Source organism: Bos indicus, chromosome 27 (assembly GCF_029378745.1).
Source record: "Bos indicus isolate NIAB-ARS_2022 breed Sahiwal x Tharparkar chromosome 27, NIAB-ARS_B.indTharparkar_mat_pri_1.0, whole genome shotgun sequence".
Taxonomy (NCBI): Eukaryota; Metazoa; Chordata; class Mammalia; order Artiodactyla; family Bovidae; genus Bos; species Bos indicus.
This window is the reverse complement of record NC_091786.1, coordinates 20,284,038-20,304,099: the sequence shown is the minus strand read 5'-3', so window position 1 is coordinate 20,304,099 and position 20,062 is coordinate 20,284,038. Positions and strand designations below refer to the sequence as shown.

Genomic DNA, 20,062 nt, shown 5'->3' with positions numbered 1-20,062 from the left:
CCAGTGGATGTTGGCAATTTGATCTCTGGTTCCTCTGCCTTTTCTAAAACCAGCTTGAACATCTGGAAGTTCACGGTTCATGTACTGCTGAATCCTGGCTTGGAGAATTCTGGGCATTACTTTACTAGCATGTGAGGTGAGTGCAATTGTGCAGTAGTTTGAGCATTCTTTGGCATTGCCTTTCTTTGGGATTGGAATGAAAACTGACCTTTTCCAGTCCTGTGGCCACTGCTGAGTTTTCCAAGTTTGCTGGCATATTGAGTACAGCACTTTCACAGCATCATCTCTCAGGATTTGAAATAGCTCAACTGGAATTCCATCACCTCCACTAGCTTTGTTCGTAGTGATGCTTTCTAAGGCCCACTTGACTTCACATTCCAGGATGTCTGGCTCTAGATGAGTGATCACATCATCGTGATTATCTGGGTTGTGAGGATCTTTTTTGTACAGTTCTTCTGTGTATTCTTGCCACCTCTTCTTAATATCTTCTGCTTCTGTTAGGTCCATACCATTTCTGTCCTTTATTGAGCCCATCTTTGCATGAAATGTTCCCATGGTATCTCTAATTTTCTTGAAGAGATCTCTAGTCTTTCCCATTCTGTTGTTTTCCTCTATTTCTTTGTATTGATCGCTGAGGAAGGCTTTCTTATCTCTTCTTGCTATTCTTTGGAACTCTGCATTCAGATGCTTATATCTTTCCTTTTCTCCTTTGCTTTTCACTTCTCTTCTTTCCACAGCTATTTGTAAGGCCTCCCCAGACAGCCATTTTGTTTTTTTGCATTTCTTTTCCATGGGAATGGTCTTGATCACTGTCTCCTGTACAATGTCACAAACCTCATTCCATAGTTCATTAGGCACACTATCTATCAGATCTAGGCCCTTAAATCTATTCCTCACTTCCACTGTATAATCATAAGGAATTTGATTTAGGTCATAGCTCAATGGTCTAGTGGTTTTCCCTACTTTCTGCAATTTCAGTCTGAGTTTGGCAATAAGGAGTTCATGATCTGAGCCACAGTCAGCTCCCGGTATTGTTTTTGCTGACTGCATAGAGCTTCTCCATCTTTGGCTGCAAAGAATATAATCAATCTGATTTTGGTGTTGACCATCTGGTGATGTCCATATGTAGAGTCTTCTCTTGTGCTGTTGGAAGAGGGTGTTTGTTATGACCTGTGCATTTTCTTGGCAAAACTCTATTAGTCTTTGCCCTGCTTTATTCTGTATTCCAAGGCCAAATTTGCCTTTTACTCCAGGTGTTTCTTGACTTCCTACTTAAAGAGGCTACTTGACATAAAATAGGCAAAAAATAAATAGTAGCTCTTATCATTATTATAATGCATGTGGTTATTCAATCTTTGAATGAAAAATTTATTAGAATATTCAACATGTAATTTGTATCATAAGCAAGGCTTAACATTAAAAACATGTAAAGGCTATTTTAAAATTCCGTTTTACTCTGGCAGCACTATGCAGCATGTAGGAACTTAGTTCCCCAAACGGGGATCGAACCTGAACCCCCTGCATTGGGAGCACAGAGTCTTAACCACTGGACCGCCAGGGAAGTCCCTAAAATTCTTTAATAAAATGACTTCACCTAACTACCAATTTCTATGACTTATAAGACAATAATTAGAGAGACATGCTTGTTAAGTTTACCAAATTTTTGACATTCCTTGAGTCATATAGCCTCTTGGGTGTTAAGAACAAAAATGTTAAATCATTTTTTTAAAAGGGAACACATGATACTAAGATATTTACAAAAGTCAGTGTTGTCACATGTTGATACTATGGAGCCCTGGCCACCTTCCTGATACTTTTCCATGCGATGCAAATGTAAGAATTATTTTTCCATTTGCATCATGTTCAGACGTGAAGGAAATTCAAAGCATAATACATGTACTTTTCCACTTGGGTTGCAGAGGGACAATAACATTTGTGGATAAAGAACATAAAAACCATTATTATATTGTTTTGGCAATTTTAGAAAGAACAAAAGAGCCTGCATTGAACTTTAGCAGTAATAGGTTCTGACATCGACAGCTGGTTACCATTATCAGAATGAATCATGGAGCAGAAGTGACAGGTGGATTGGAGTAGGGGCGACCAAGAGATGCTACAGATAATTTCTGTGTTTTAAAGGGAGATTTTCTCCAGTTCCTCTGACCTAGTGCCGCATACGTCTTAATTTAAGTCGACAGATAGTGTGATAGAAAACAAAGTACAATTATAAGTTTAAAGCCAAAGACTCCAAACAAATAGAAGTATCTTAGAGGTGGTATATTTTCCAATGCGGGCAAAGCATTCTCTTTGCCCGAGAACTCTTAGCTAAATGCTGGAAATATCTAGTGCTCTGCTTAGAAAGGTTTAATGTTTATTTTTTTTAGATAAGGAATAAACTGTTTTTATGGTCAAGTTAAAACAAGACTTCTACTTGTAAGCTTGACAGGTAAAGCCACTCCAATCTTTGCAGCTTTAAAACCAGTGGGGGAAAAAAAACTCTGTTTTATGCTTCTCAGACAAGACAACAAAGTTATGAGGGGTTTTTTCCCTTCAGATTTAGTGTAAATGTCCCACCTGACACACACAAAAGCCCAACTATCAAACGGAATGATGATGCTGATGTTCAACACCTGCGCTTTCAGAGCCGCCAACAAAGGAGACAGAGCCTTCCCCTACCTCCACACCTGCTGCATGGGTGGGTACCTTTAACCTCTGCGGCTCTTGGTGGGTCCCTGCAAGACAGAAGCTAAAGCATGCTCTTCAAAGGGCAGGAGAGCGGGCAAACAAAAGTGTTCTGTGTGACGAGGTTGAATGCTTAATTATAGAACATATCTGGCAACACGCTTGGAAGGTAAGTATACTCGCAGGAAAAAATATTCGTAACTGCTCCTAAAAGAAATGGGGAGGGGAGCAGATTTCTAAAAACACCAAAAGAATATAGATGACTCTTTAAAAGAAACTTATGACATTTCATAGCATGTATGAAATAAAATCAATTTTTTATTACTAGAAAATTTATCAAATCTAAACACAGCATATGTGTATTACTAAAAAATTCTTTCTGAAAGACAAAGTTATTTCACAAATACTAGACATGTCATTTATAGACCTTAAACCTTTGCATGCCTAATCAATTTAGTGCCATGCATATTCATAGTATTTAAAAAACAGTAGACAATTGTTTTAATCTAACTGTTGAAAAATAAATGAGTCAATAGGAAATGAAGAAAGATAGCATCTGTTTGGGAAAATGTTTAATTAACCCAACTACTTATGTTAAAGTATTAGAGGGACTTCCCTGGAGTCCCAGTGGTTAAAACACCATGCTGCCAACACAGAGGACACAGGTTCAATCCCTGTTCATGGAACTAAGATCCCACATGCCTCATAGAATGGCCAAAAGATTTAACAAATGAAAATAAAAAATAAGGTAACAGAAAAATAATTTTTTTTAATTGTGAAACTTGAAGAGTTTATAGAAAATCCAAAAGATTTCACTTTGCAGTATGACTTAAAATAGCAGTATATGTGGGAAAGAATTGGAATGTTGTATATGTTAAAGTAATTATGACAAATCACATTTAAAAATATTTTCAGACACTGGGTTAAATGCCTATTTCATTAAATAGCAAGATATCTCTTGTACAATAATCATTTTAAATTACTATATATATGCATTGTTTTTACAAAACAAGATTCTTGATGAGATTTAATCATTAATGGTTTGGATGCACAGAAATCAGGTCTTTTCACAGGTTAAAAAAAATCAGGATACTCGAGCACACCATCCTCATTTGTGACACTGCAGTTTGTTTCAAGGCTTGAGGGGGGAAACTCAAAGGTTGTGTGTATGTCCAACATTAAATTTGGGCAGGAGCAGAATCCTTTTGGAGTTTCTGAAAGATGAAAGAACAAACAACTTCCTTTCATGCTCTTTTCTCATCAGAGATATGACAGACTTGGGAAGCTGCCACCTAGCCAAATACCAAGCTCCAGAATTCTTCTGAAAAGTTATTCAAATAAAGTGATTTAGCCCTTTGTGTGATATCACCATTCAAGAGAACAAGTTTACATACCAGACCAGAGTATCATTAGAAGAGCCCATATTTCAGTGGCCATCCTTCTAACCTACGCTTGAACTTTAGCAGTAGTTAAAATTCAAATTGGACTGTCCACTACCTATAAATGAAGCTAAAATGTGCTGACAGTGTGAGGATAAGGTTGGAGCAAGCTAATAGGTTTTAGTGTCTGAAACTTTTGATAATCTGGCCTTAAGTGTCATGGGTCTTTCAAGGTGGATTCCATCTGTCCTATAAAGTTATGTATTGAAACATAATGCATCCCTTTGATCTCCTTTGTAAAAACCCTATGAAGTCAACAAAATGCTCCCAGTGACTCAACAGCCAGATCCCCAACCTATGGACATGAAAGATTTTAACAGTTCCAAGTGTTAGTAAACAGTAAGTGATGTGCTGAAAGCTTCTCATTGAAAAGATTCAGCAATGGGCTGAGTCCTGCCACAGGCTGTGCTGCTGGTATTTTGTACCAAAACAAAGCAAAAGAGCACAGCTCAAGCCAGGATTAGCCTGATAATTTCCATTCATATAAATTTCCCAAAGTCACTCCCTAATAAAGCATCTATCTTGAAACGTATAATATATTTTACTTCCAAATCACTAGTGGGCGAAAATATTCCTACAAAATAGTTGCTTACCATGGTAAAGACCACAAATAGGGACTTCCCTGGTGATCCAGTGGCTAAGACTCCATCTTCCAATGCAGGGGCCCAGGTTCAATTCCTGGTCAGGGAACTATATCCCACACGCTAGAACTAAGAGTTCTCATGCCACAACTAAAGATCCCACATGCCACATGAAAGCAACTAAGACCTGAAGCAGCTAAATAAATAAATCAGTATTTTTTTAAGAAAGAGCATAAATAAGATATATACATGTGTGTAGATGTATTTAGTTGTATGTATGTATTTTTATTTGTTTACAACGCTCTGTATTTGTGTATGGAGAAGGAAATGGCACCCCACTCCAGTACTCTTGCCCGGAAAATCCCATGGATAAAGGAGCCTGGTAGGCTGCAGTCCACGGGGTCGCTAAGAGTCGGATACGACTGAGCGACTTCACTTTCACTTTTCACTTTCATGCATTGGAGAAGGAAATGGCAATCCACTCCAGTGTTCTTGCCTGGAGAATCCCAGGGACGGGGGAGCCTGGTGGGCTGCCGTCTATGGGGTCACAGAGAGTCAGCAGTATTTGTGTACATGTACATTTTATACTCAACATAGGTGCATAAACCCAAGAGCGCACAGCGAAAATCACGTTGGCTTTCGCAGTCAGAAGGATCCAAATTCAAATATTGGCTATTGAGTGACCTTGAGCATTTTTCTTAAAGCACTCATACCTACTCTACTGATTTGGGGATTGAGAACAACTATATCAAAGCACTTGATCGAGTATAGCAAACAGCAAATAGTATTTCTCTTTTCCTTCCCTATATCACCATCATGCTCCAACTTTGGTCCAAGCTTTTAATCCAATTTTTTAATTTATTCAGTCTGCTGTTTCAGCATTAACATATGTCCTCAAGTTCTCAAGTTGCTGAACACAGACTCAGGAGGCTCTTTTTGAATGGTAAGGAAGCGCATTCTGCCTGAAGTCAGAAATTCCCTGTTGATGAATCTCCTAACGAGGAAAAATCTTGTCCATCCTTCAACAGCCAGGTCAGGTGTCACTTCCCCTGTGAAGATTTCCCCAATCCTGCTGGGCAGCAGTAATTAATTGCTCTTTTCTCCAGTCTCCCAAATCTTGTCTCATTCTATTATTAGAGTACTTATTACATTGCATTATAATTAGTTCTTGTCCTGTCTGCTTCCTCTTAGAGAAATTGAATTCCATGAGGTCAGGATCTGTGTCTTGGTCTCCCTGGTGCCCCAGCATGAAGCACAGAGCCTGGCAGACAGCAAACACATGACAGAAAGGGAGAGAAAAGCAGAAAGGGACACAAGAAGGAATATTTGCTCGCTCTCCTTACCTTTTGTCTTTGATCACATACTCAGCAATGAGTGAGGTTTAAAAATAAAATGGTCATTAACAAGAAAACTAAACAATTCTAAATCCTTCCTAATCTTCAGAATATGATTCTGTATTATTTCAGTATCTCACTCTTTAACTGTCTCAAAGAGCTGCTCATTTTCTAACACCATCCAGCTGAGCATATGACAGATGGCTCTGAGATCCACACTGTATTTTTGTGTGTGAACCAGCAAATGTGCTACCGAGTGGCATATGCATGCACATATTAGCAATGCTAGATGCTTCAAGCTTGCAAACAGAGCCTTAACTGAGGAAATGTATGTGCCACGTGAATTTACATAAACACAAAAGCCTTTTATTTAATTCAAAATTTAATACTCATCAATTTACTCATGTATACCTGCCCATTTATATATTTAGTCCCTTTTCTCAGTCAGTTTTATTCAGGTTCCCTTGGTATAACTTTTTTTATGGTGTTTCCCTTTACACGTGCAGGTGTACACACATACACACCTCTGCACTAGAATTTAAAGCCAGAAAGGGGACAGTACTGTGACACCTTCCATTGCCGTTTGCTCCCCTGTTCCTCTCTGAGAACACACATTCACACACACACCTATGCACAAGCATATGCCTTAGTACCACTTCCTCTCTGTCATCGTCCACAGTGACTACCACTAAAGTGATCTGCCTTGAGCTCAAATGTGATCATTGCACTGCCACACCAAAAATTCTACCTCATCAATAATAACTCTAACTATACACGGGTCATTACCAACTACCTTCTGCTCACCAATTAGGCCAAGATCACTTTGAAAATACAGTTTCCACTTTCCAAAATGCCATTATCATGCTTATCCTATTAAAAGATATTTTCTGTCCTCTTGATTTCAGGTCATCAACTTTCCTGAAAAACTTTTCATAACCCTTTCTCCCCTTGCCCACTCAGAGGCTGGGTGCCCATCCAACCTGCTCCCCAGGACACTGTGGAGATGTAAATACCTGCCTCATACTACTGTACTATAATTTTTTACATGTATATTTGCCTCAAAGTGTTTATGATACTCAAGAATAGGAATTGGATCTTGTTCATCAACTGTATACTCGGCACTTAGAATACCGAGTTCAGTTCTTTGTTGAATAAGTAAATTACTATATATTGTCCACAAAGGATTCATAATAACTTTGTATGAACATACAAGAAATTACAAAGCTTAAATAAAACAGAAGATATAAATGAAACCTTGGGGATCAGGACTAAGAAGGTCAGCAGATTAGAGGAGGGTTAATCACAAACAAAAGGATGCTGGAAACATGTCAGGTTATTTCCTTAAGTAAGATCAAGCCATTATGGAAGCTTTATACATCCCCCTATTAACCAAGAATTCCTTAAGACTCTCGGTTAAAACAAAAGCAGCCATGGCACACTTCCAGAGGGATGAATTTTTACCATCAGAGCAATAGTCAGATTTCATGGCTTCAAGGCAGGAAGACAGCAGAAGAAACACAGGCAGAGGAAACAAATGATTGCCCACGATGACTGGGCTCCGGGAGGCTGCCTGTCTTAGAGAGGAACAGCCTCCTCTGACCCTCTAGAAAATCCGGAGCAGCTTTCAGAGCAGCGGGTGTCCTGTGATGCACAAGAACAAAGGTTGGCACCATCCATCCCCTAGTTCTGCCTAAGACATATTTTCTAACTCTGATCCATGCCACAAAGCTGTATCATTCAGCCTCAGAATTTTAAGATTAAAGAATTCAGTAGATTGTTATTTTGTCACAAGTATAATATGGCAGAGGCTTGTCATTTTTGCCTCCCTAGAAACTGACCACCTAGACTAGAAAGGAAGCAAGATCTTGGTTCTTTCTATGGAAAGACAAGGGGAGAGACAGTTCGGGTAGCCAGGGTATGAGCAAGGGACGTAACCCTGGCTGATTGGTTACTTCTCAGACTTTGCATCTATAGAGAGTGATTCTAAAAATGAAAAAAGAGAGTCAGTCACTGTTCACAGCATGGAAAGTAGAGTAAAAACTTCAGTAATGCACTAGCAATATTGCAAGCTGAAATATCCTAAGTGGATCATCCCTATGGCAGAGGGCATCTGTTGTTCATTCTATCTATTCTTTTTTCATGAGTTCCCTAAAATCTCATGTTTCCTAACTTTAAAATTTTTACTGAGTGTCAAGGTCTGTGAGATAGCCATTACCTCTAGCTGTCTTCCATTCCTGCCAAAAAAAAAAAACCCTCAAATCTATGTGCCCGTGGTTATTGAAAGGAAAGTGGCACACAAAGGAAGAAACTGTACACTATCTAGTCCAGCCCCCTCAGCTTTCAGATGAAGAAAGTGAAGTCAGTGGGAGTTAAGTTACTTGTTCTTGGTCACTATATTCATTAAATAGCATAGATGGACCAGTCTTAACCTACTGGTCAAACAGACCAGTTCTGCTTGACCAGTAGGTTCTTGCTAGTTTGCTGCCACTACCAGAGTAGTGATATTCTTATGGGAAGGATTCTCTCTATTGTTCTAAATTATTATAAGCAAAGACATACTCCATTAGTTCGCTTCAAATGTGTTCAAACCCTTGTGACTTCACATCTCTGTATTTTCGGACATGGGGTATAGGATGAGAGAGATCCGATTTGAACCCAAGCTGTGTTCATTACTAGAATTCAGACATGGGTAGTTACATGAAAACATCATCTGGCACAAATAGATATATACATTGTCAATTTTACTTATTCAACATTTACCGAATACCTATGTGTTAGGTGCTGTGATAGACAATGAAGATGCAATAATGAGCAAAACAGAACTTGCTCCAGCCCAGTGGAGCTTACACTCTCATGGAGGAGACACAGTTCAGTTCAGTTCAGTTCAGTCGCTCAGTCGTGTCCGACTCTTTGCCACCCCATGAATCGCAGCACGCCAGGCCTCCCTGTCCATCACCATCTCCTGGAGTTCACTCAAACTCACGTCCATCCAGTCAGTGATGCCATCCAGCCATCTCATCCTCTGTCATCCCCTTCTCCTCTTGCCCCCAATCTCTCCCATCATCAGTCTTTTCCAATGAGTCAACTCTTTGCATGAGGTGGCCAAAGTACTGGAGTTTCAGCTTTAGCATCATTCCTTCCAAAGAACACCCAGGACTGATCTTCAGAATGGACTGGTTGGATCTCCTTGCAGTCCAAGGGACTCTCAAGAGTCATCTCCAACACCACAGTTCAAAAGCATCAATTCTTCGGCGCTCAGCCTTCTTCACAGTCCAACTCTCACATCCATACATGACCACAGGAAAAACCACAACCTTGACTAGACGGACCTTTGTTGGCAAATAATGTCTCTACTTTTCAATATGCTATCTAGGTTGGTCATAACTTTTCTTCCAAGGAGTAAGCGTCTTTTAATTTCATGGCTGCAGTCACCATCTGCAGTGATTTTCGAGCCCCAAAAAATAGTCTGACACCGTTTCCACTGTTTCCCCATCTATTTCCCATGAAGTGATGGGACCAGATGCCATGATCTTCATCTTCTGAATGTTGAACTTTAAGCCAACATTTTCACTCTCCTCTTTCACTTTTATCAAGAGGCTTTTTAGTTCCTCTTCACTTTCTGCCATAAGGGTGGTGTCATCTGCATATCTGAGGTTATTGATATTTCTCCTGGCAATCTTGATTTCAGCTTGTGCTTCTTCCAGCCCAGCATTTCTCATGATGTACTCTGCATATAAGTTAAATAAGCAGGGTGACAATATACAGCCTTGACGTATTCCTTTTCCTATTTGGAACCAGTCTGTTGTTCCATGTCCAGTTCTAACTGTTGCTTCCTGACCTGCATATAGGATATATGGGGGAGATACACACATCCCCAAATAATCACATGCAAAAAAGTCCATACTATGTTAAATGCTGTGAAAGAAATGCACAGGGTTGGGGATTAGGTTTAGGAAGGAAGTTACATTTTTAAGTCAAGCAAAGAAAAATAGAGATTTTTCCACAAGACCTTAGTATTTACAACACTACCAAGGAAATCTTTTGATTGGTTCCTAAAGTGTTCCCCACCCCTTGGTTATTGGCCACTGCCTTTATTCTACATTGTGAATATGCACTGCACAAAACTACCTGCAGTTATTGGTGACCATTTATATACTACTCTATTTCTTTATTAAACATATGGGTTATTCATTCACTTAGACTTCCCCTCTGAAAGCTAGCCTTTAAACCACATCCCACAATGAGGATTAATCCCACTCTGAGGTTCACAAGGATGAGCAAATTCTTCACTGTGGCAGCTCTTCCTTGTCCATGCTTTGAGAAATAGTTCACATACTCAACCCTCTTTACTTATTTGTGTAAATGAGACAAAGATCCAATGATCTTTCTGTCCAGCCCTTGCTTTCCATCTTCTGGTAGGAGCTTGCATTCACTCATATCCTTGACCAGAGATGGTTCTCCCCTATCAGGAAGGTTAAATACTAAACACATACATTATTTGGGGAGAAATGAACAGAAGAGTTGAACAGGGAAGGGATACTTGAAAAACCTCTAGAGTTGGCCTCTACTTGTTGAGAGATATCTGTGCTCTAAAATATGTGTTGGTGATAAAACAAACATAAGAGGAAAATAAGACTATGTGAACTTCACATAATTTGAGGAAAACAAAAGTTTCTAAAAGCAAAAGATCATGAAATAATCATTTACAACTTAAGTTTCCACTTTGCCTTGCACATTAATTACATTAAGAAAACAATATAGTACATGACTCATACTTTTCCATAAAGAGAAATCCATGAGCCTCCAAAAAGCTACCAGTATATTTTCACTGCTTCTGAGAAGAGAAAAATTAAGTGGTCTGGAACTTTTTTATATAAAATTATTTAAATAAATTAGTATTTCATTTACAACACAAAGTCAGGATTAACAATAGTATGAAACTCAACTCAGTTTCTATAAGCACAGTCAAGACTTTTGAATCACTTTTAGCAGTGCTCCCCACTACTCATATGACTGCAAATTATTATAATTCTCAAGTTCAAACTCTAGGCATGAGACAGGAGAAGAATAGTGGAGGATGAGAAGTGAATCAAGCTTCAAGCATTTAAGTAAAGAAAATGACTTCTAGAGGAGAAGGAAAATAACAGCACAAATTCAGCCTCATGGTTCTGTAGTTGAAGTAGTAATACAGAGACTCCATAGGGTTTGTCCTACTATGAGAGTTACCAATCAAAATCTCAAAATATGTAGTATTATATACAGACTTTTCTTAGTAAATTCATTCCTAGATACTTGATAAAATATTTGGAAGAGAATGAATTTAATAAATTTCATTTAAGGACTCATCATGGTATAAGTTTTACATAGAATTTTAACAAAGATGTCAATTTTCTACTTTGTATCTTATACCATTCAAACTGTCAAGCACTTAAGTTTAAAGATATTTCTGTTAAACTAATTTTTAAGAATAAACAAGCCAATAGACTGCATTAACACTAAATATTAACAGAATGAAAAACAACAACATAGCCTTGTGATCTATAAAATAAAGGTGACATTTTAAGATCACAGGTCTTAAAAAGGGGGAAATTCAAGATATGTGTTCCACATATACATACTTTAAGTTTAAAAAAAACTAAAAAGAAACTCATAGTTATCATAAAGAACAAGGTAGATGAACATACAGATGGCTAACAGGCATATGAAAAGATGCTCAGTATCACTAATTATGAGAGAAATGCAAATAAAAACAACAATGAGATATCACCTCACACTTGTCAGAATGGCTATCATTAAACAGTCTACTAATAACAAGTGTTGGAGAGAATGTGGAGAAAAGGGAACCCTTAATAGTTGGTAAGAATGTAAATTGGCATAGCCCCTATGGTAAAGCATGCTGCTGCTGCTGCTGCTAAGTCACTTCAGGTGTGTCCGACTCTGTGCAACCCCATAGACGGCAGCCCACCAGGCTCCCCCATCCCTGGGATTCTCCAGGCAAGAACACTGGAGTGGGTCGCCATCTCCTTCTCCAAAGTATGAAAGAGAAAAGTGAAAGTGAAGCTGCTCAGCCGTGTCCGACTCTTAGCAACCCCATGGACTGCAGCCTACCAGACTCCTCCATCCATGAGATTTTCCAGGCAAGAGTACTGGAATGGGCTGCCATTGCCTTCTCTGTTCTAGTCCTTGGGAAACCTTTAAACATGTACAGAAGGCATAAAATGATATATATTGCAGCCACTGCAATAAATTTTGTATATTTTAAGTTGTGGGGGGAGGGGGGGCTTCATTTGCTTCTCTCAGAATATTGCTCCATAATCAGTCAAGATCATCAAATAGGCTTCCATGCCTTAATATTTCCCTTTGTTACAAGGTCCTTAAAGCTGAACCATGTCCATAGTCCTGTGAAATATGTCCTGCAGAGTTGGCTTCTGAATCAAATCTATTGTGGTCCACTACCTCTAAAACTCTAGTCCCGGTAAGAGGTTTTTGAGACCCAGGCATAAAGGAAAAAAGACAATCCTTTCTTTCACTTTCCCAAGTCTCTTGCAAATTTTCCCTTTGGGCTCCATTTTATAGGAAAGAAACTCCTCCACTGTTACAGGTCAGTACAAGGTCAAACCAGAGATGTATTTTGTAAACAGATGGGTGACCCATAAAATGATGTTTCATTTTCCAGTGCAAATGTTATTTGAAGTAAAGATAATACATTTGTAATTGATATAATCTTTTACTCTGCATTGGCTTTGTACGTCGGACGCTTTGAGACTTCAAGAGAGCGGCTTGCATGCTTCTACTTGCACGCATCCAAGAATCTGGATCAAAATCTACTAGTTAATATTCCTCTCAAGTCTCTGTGACTCTAGGAAGGTAAGGAGGCATTCCTGAAAAAAAAGTCACTGCAACGGTGGAAGAAAAGAAAATTTATGTAATTTATATTCACCTCATTAGATGGCAGCACAACACCCAAAACCAAAGTCTAACATTTTGGTGAGGAATAAGACATCTCTCAGAAGTTATGGAAAGGAAATAAATGCAGGGAAAGTGAGTATTTACATTTTCTATTCTATCTTGAAGGCATCAGTCAAAAAGCAAATGTAAGTTTGAAAAACAGACTGAACATCATGCAAAATTACATTCATATTTTTTCATTCAAAAAAAAGTACTGAACACCAACTAAATGACAGAGACTGTTCTAGATGCTTCAGTTATACATGTGAACAAAGATCTGTGTCTGCCTGGAGCTTACATTCCAAAAGGAGAAAAGAAGATATTTAATGGAAATTATACATAAGTAAGTTATCTAATATGTTAAAAAAAAAAAAACTAATGAACATCTATAGAAAAAAATCATAGAGAAGAGGGTAAGGAGGGAACCCACAGTGTTGGGGCAGGAGGTCAGGATGTGATATTACACCGAGAGAGCAGTGACAGTCTCCTTGAGAAGTGACACTCAGCAAAGGCCAAGGGGATGTGAGGGAATCTTAATACTGACAACTGGAAGAAGACTGTTCCAAGCAGATACAGTTTCAACCTGACACAAAGGGCTAGGATGTTGCTGAAACAGAGTGAAATGAGTAGATGAATAAGAAGTTAAAGTGAACATGTAGAAACAGGGAGCATATTAATACAGAGCCTGTAAGAACCTTGGCTCTGACTGAGTAAAATGGGGATGAGTTATAAGGTTTTGAACACAGAAGTGACCCAAGCGGAGATAGATTTTCAGAGTATCACTCTAGCTGCTGGAATTACAATAGAGCAGCTAGAAAGTGGGGAAAAGGGGAAACGCAGGAAGACCAGTTAGGAGGCCTCTGCATCCTCCATGTGAAGATGACTGTAGCTCAGGCCAGGACTGTAGCAGTGGAGGAGGTAAGAAGCAGTCAGATTCTAGGTGCAGTTTAAACATAGACCCAACTGGATATAGACCTTCCAGTCTGGAAGACTGGATATAAAATGAGTCCAAAATTTTTAACCTCAACAACTGAAAGAACACAGCTATCATTAAATGAGATGACAAAGGCTGTGGGTAAAATAAATTTTGGAAGAAAAAACGGTTCTGAACATGTTGACTTTAGTATTAGACATCAATCCAATCCAAAAAAGAGGGGATACATGTATGTATATAGCTGATTCACTTTGCCATACAGTACAAACTAACACAATATTGTAAAACAACTATATGCAAATAAAAATTAATTTTAAAAAAGAAAATTTTGAAATATATGTATTTTAGACATCAAAAAAGGAAGGTCAATACAGCATTTGGATATGTTATTAGTCTGTAGTTCAGAAGAATATCCAAATTGGAGATATATAATTGGGAGTCACCAGTGTATACATGGTGCTTCCCAGGTTGCACAGTGGTAAAGAATCCGCCTGCCAAGGAGATACAAGAGACTCAGATTTGACCCCTGGGTTGGGAAGATCCCCTGGAGAAGGAAATGGAAACCCACTGCAGTATTCTTGGCTGGAAAATCCCACGGACAGAGGAGTCTCGTGGGTGACAGTCCATGGGATTGCAGAGTTGGACACAACTGAGCACATACACAGAGTGTATCCATGATATTTAAAGTCATAGCACTGGAGGAGATGAAGGGTAGAAAGAGCATAGAGAAAGAAGAGAAGCAAGGTCTGAGCACTGGTGTACACTAAAATTAAACTAGGAGGAACTGTCAACAAAGGAGGCTGAGGAAGAAGGATAAGTAAGATTGGATGAGACCCAAGAAGATACGGTATTTGGTGTCAATACAAAAAAGAAAACGTGCCATTTAACAATGATGCAAGAAGTGGAATCAGAAGAATGCCTGTCATTTAGGTTTTTAAGGTGAGGAAATAATAGCATACTTGTGTGCCAGCTGGAAAAAATGATGAGGCAGGAAAAAGAGTAGAAAATTGCTGGGAAAATGTCCTTGAGCAAATGAGGGGAAATAGGATCTAATGCAGGAGTCAGGAATTGGCTTTAGACACCAATGTGAAAAATTCAAAAGGAAAGAAAGCAAAACATGTAGGTGAAGGTGCTAATGGGGGAAGAAGGCTTCTAAGAGACGGTGCGAGAGTAAATAACACCAGGAAAGTACCGTGTGATTGCCAGGCATTAGGAGATCTCTTGAGGTTTGTGACCATGACTCTAAAAGTAAGACTGTCAAGTGAACAGGTGAAGATGTGGTATATGTATACACAGTGGAATACTATTCAGCCATAAAAGATGAAATTTTGCCATTTGCAACAACAAGGACTGACCTGGAGCATATTATACTTAGTGAAATGTCAGAGATAGATAAATACTATTTGTTACCACTTACAAGTGGAACTTAAAAAATAAAATGAATGAATATGACAAAATAGAAATAGATTCATAGAGACAGAGAACAAACTAGTGGTTACTAAAAGGGAAGCGGGGAAAGGCAAGATAGAAATAGAGGATTAAGAGGTACAAAGTACTATTTACGAAATAAGCTGTAAGGCAATATTATACAGCATGGGGACTAGCCAGTATTTCATAATAACTTTAAATACAGTACAATCTATAAAAATATTTCATCCCTATGCAATACACCTGAAACTGATAAAATTTTGTAAATCAACTATACTTCAGTTTAAAAATAAGTAAAATAAAAGTAAGACAGTGTGATCATGTGTCTTCCTCTAGTTTCATTCACCTTCAGAGCTGTAGGTGGGGACTAGGCAGAGCTGGATTTAACCAAGATTGTGATTTTGGCAAGTGAGTACAAGATCTAGAAAGCCAGAGGGAGGCAAGGAAGTCATCATGATCACTGACCATGAAACTTAAGCAGAAGGAAGAGAAGTGAGCACACAGGAGTGCAAAGGATATTAAAAGGAAGGTAAGATGAACGACTGGAAGGTACCAGTGGAGCTGGGAGACCATGGGGGCAGGATACAGGACTGGAAAGAGAGGGAATGGTGCTCACTGCATGGGATGCATGGGACTGAGAACATAGAGAAACCACAGCTACAGTAACAGGTTGCTGAAGCAATGAGTGACCAAGCCAGGGTTTGATAACTCTGTGACAACATATCAGCATCATCTGGATGAGGCCATAAATACACCCGTTCCTAGAAATGATCTGGAAAATAAACAGAGCTTGAGGATACAGCAAGACCAGTGAACTGTCACCGGTTAAGAGGTGGAAGTTCCTGTAATGAGACAAAAGCCAACAGTGACATTGAGGGAAAACATCCATAGACATGACTATTAGGATGCACTAATGTTCACAGTCAGGCAAAGCTTTCATGACAGTTAAGAACCTTGATACTGTATTGAAATAGTCTCCACATTAAAAGAGCAAATACTGAAGGTGCAATTTGCTACATTTGTACCCTTGCTCATTAGCAACCATTTTAAATAGCAGCCCCATAGATAAATGCCATAATGTTTGCAAACTTATATAACAATAAATGTAGCATCTCCTCTAGATCAAAAGCATCTTCCTACTAATCAGAGGTCTACTTGATTTTTTAATAAAAATTTCCCACCTTGAGTTATATCTAAACCATATCTAAACCTGCTATTTTACGTGTATCTTTTCTTCACTAGTGATTCACAGCCTCTCTGTTGAAATACAGCCCTAGAAAGAATTTCTGTTCCTTAATTCTTAATTTTTTATACAACAGTAGTCCATTTTTAGAGATCACAGAGATTATTACTTAAGTAGTCCCCCTGGTTAATAGCACAAGGTCATTAATATTTAGTATATAATTTCTTATGATTGATCTATTTTAAAACTTCAAATATTTACTTTTTTTGAAAATACTTCTATGGATGTGAATTATTTCTTAGACAGTTTTCAGCCACACTTTAGTATAAGATGGACTGTGCCATGAATTACTTGGAACACACATGAGAATGAGTCCTTGCCTTTGATGGGAATGAAGTTGTTTGTACCCGGCTGACCCTTCCCCCTCACCATCTTCATGTTTCTTCCAGGGAATGAATCCCCATTTTTCAATTGCACTGTTGAGACAAGAGATGTTAAGTATCCTATTAATGTTGAAGGATGGGTGGTTGAATATTTCAGTTACTTACGTGTTACTTGGTAACTTTAGGTTGACCCACTGGATCTGGTGTCCCAAAGAAGACTTCGGTTTCCCTGACCCTTCGGGCCTAGGACAGGTTGAGTCTTTGAATTTATGACTTTCTGGGGTTAGAACAATAGAGGTTCTTTAGAAGGTTAATACTCTTCTCTTCTTTATTACCTTCCCCTACCCTAGTTTCAGTTTCTCATCTTTCACTTCTGTTTTCTCTCTGTGCTCTCTCAGCCTCCCTGAAAGTTTCTATGTAAGAACCGGGTGTTTGAACAACGTGAAGGTGGTCTACCCAACAAGCTGTTAGTGTGACTTAGAGCTCTGCTATCAACAGAATGTTGTGATGAAAGACACTAGTCAGTACAGTTCTGTGCTTCAGTGGTTTCCTAACTGACCAGGCAATAATTCAAACTGTAATCACCTGATTTCATCGCTACTCAACATCCCTTGAAAGCAGTACTCAGGTGAATTTCTTTTTGCAATGGCTATCTTAAACTGTTAAACAGCTTGTGGGGTCTGGCATTATGCACATAAAATATTCTTGTTTTCAGTTTCAAGGTTTCAAGATGAATTTCTCTGTTTCCTGAGTTTCTGATTAAAAGTATATGAGGAAAATGGAATCTTATGTATAAAATGACTCTGCAAAAGTTTTGTCATATCAAGAACAATTAAATTTTTATGTTAGTCCAAATTAATTTTCAACACAAGAAACAGAATGTATGAAGGATATCACCGATGTGTTTTGAGAATGGAATAGCATATACAGTAGTAATATCAATTTAGATATACATTTAAAAACACAACTAAACATTAGAAGTCTACCAGCTCTTTGAAGATTTATTTTGTTGTAGAAGCTTTAAATTTTTATTTTCTTTTGTTAGTTAAATGTAAGCAATTACAATAATCATATTCCTTAGGGGAAATGTGGAAAATAAAATAAAATGAAGGTTAAGGGGATAATATTGTTGTTTAGTTCTAACTAATCAATGCTGTTCATTTGGAAGAAGAATAATGTCCAATCCATTAGGTAGTTTCTATATTGAAAAGGTTATAAGTCTTTCTTTATTAAAAAGATTAAAACAACGCCTTCAATGGAGATTTTTGCCTTCAAATTTTCTCATCAACCTGAATCTGATCTTTCATGTTTCTTACAATCTGTCTTTGATTAGAAGAGGAAGAATTCTTTGAAAAAAGTCCTCATTTACCTGAGGTGACCAAATATCTGTGGGCTTCCTCTAACACTAACACTGAAAGAATAAAATGTGCAGAACCTACAAACATTCAGAGAGACCTAACTAAACCTCTTCCCAAGTGTCCTCAATACCCATTAAAGCCTGAGGCCAACTAAGCCCTCACACTAATGTCAGAAGACCTAACTGCCCGGGGGATAATCATTCCCTGTACCAGCCCCTGCAACACAACTATCTTGCCAGTTCAGAAACTTAATGAGTAGGGATGAGGATTAGTCCAGGGCTTGAGAGCTATAAACAATGTAGTTATTTACCATTTCCTAGTTTTTCTAAACCCAACACCCTTTTATCACAAGTTCCATCAAACACAAAATGGCTCACTGTTGTGGACTTTGACTCAGTCCTTTTCAGCATCCCTATAGGACTTCCCTGGTGGCTCAGACAGTGAAGTGTCTGCCTGCAATGTGGGAGACCGGGGTTCAATCCCTGGGTTGGGAAGATCCTCTGGAGAAGGCAATGGCAGCCTACTCCAGTACTCTTGCCTGGAAAATTCCGTGGATGGAGGAGCCTGGTAGGCTACAGTCCATGGGGTCACAAAGAGTTGGAAATTACTGAGCAACTTCACTTTCACTTTCTATGGACCCTAACAGCCAACATCTATTTGCCTTTACTTGCAAAGATCAACAATACAACTAGACAGTCATGCCTCAAGGGTTCATCTTAAACCTTCTTATTTATCCCAAGAGCTCCACCAAGATGTAAGTACCTTCCAGTCCCCCAGGAAATGCACCCTTCTGCAGTAGGTAGATGACCCCTTGTGGTGCTCAGTTACCAAAGAGGCATCCATAAAGGACTCCATCTACTGCAATCCATCTATTCCATATTGCAACAGTTAGCTGTAAAAGGACATAAAGCCTCTAAGGAAAAATTGCAATTATTTTTAGATGTGACCTAGGGCATAATCTGAAAGCTGAAGGAATCTAGATATCTCCAAAAATAATTCAACTAATCTGAGAACTCCTTAGGCCCTCAACTAAGCAACAGCTCTGTGGATTCCAAGGCCTAACTAACTGGTTATTGTACAGTTTGTGTTACTAATTTTCTCTGCCGCTTCCCCACTCTAAGAACTTACTAAAATTTCAGTCCCTGAACCCCTTACTTGGGAGGATAAACATGAGTAGGCCTTTATAAGACTAAAAGAAATATCTACCCTAAGGCTACTCAACTATTCAAAGCCTTTCACTTTAGTTCAGTTCACTTCAGTCGTTCCATCGTGTCCAACTCTTTGCGACCCCATGAATCACAGAACGCCAGGCCTCCCTGTCCATCACCAACTCCCGGAATTTACTCAGACTCATGTCCATTGAGTCAGTGATGCCATCCAACCATCTCATCCTCTGTTGTCCCCTTCTTCTCCTGCCTTCAATCTTTCCTAGCATCAAGGTCTTTTCCAAAGAGTCAATTCTTCACATCGGGTGGCCAAAGTATTGGAGTTTCAGCTTCAGCATCAGTCTTTCCAATGAACACTTAGGACTGAATTTCTTTAGGATGGACTGGCTGGATCTTCTTGCAGTCCAAGGGACTCTCAAGAGTCTTCTCCAACACCACAGTTTAAAAGCATCAATTCTTCAGCATTCAGCTTTCTTTATACTCCAACTCTAACATCCATACATGACTACTGGAAAAACCATAGCCTTGATTAATATTAGTTGGCAATTTGATCTCTGGTTACTCTCCCTTTCCAAAACCAGTTTGAACATCTGGAAGTTCATGGTTCACATACTGTTGAAGCCTGG

The 20,062-nt window shown here is 38.8% G+C and overlaps 1 long non-coding RNA gene across 1 annotated transcript in view; it reads right to left on the bottom strand.

Moving 5' to 3' along the window:
- The window catches only part of LOC139180237 (uncharacterized), a 233,163-nt gene that overhangs the window by 197,015 nt on the left and 16,086 nt on the right, over positions 1-20,062 (bottom strand). The gene's annotated exons all lie outside the window — the stretch shown is intronic.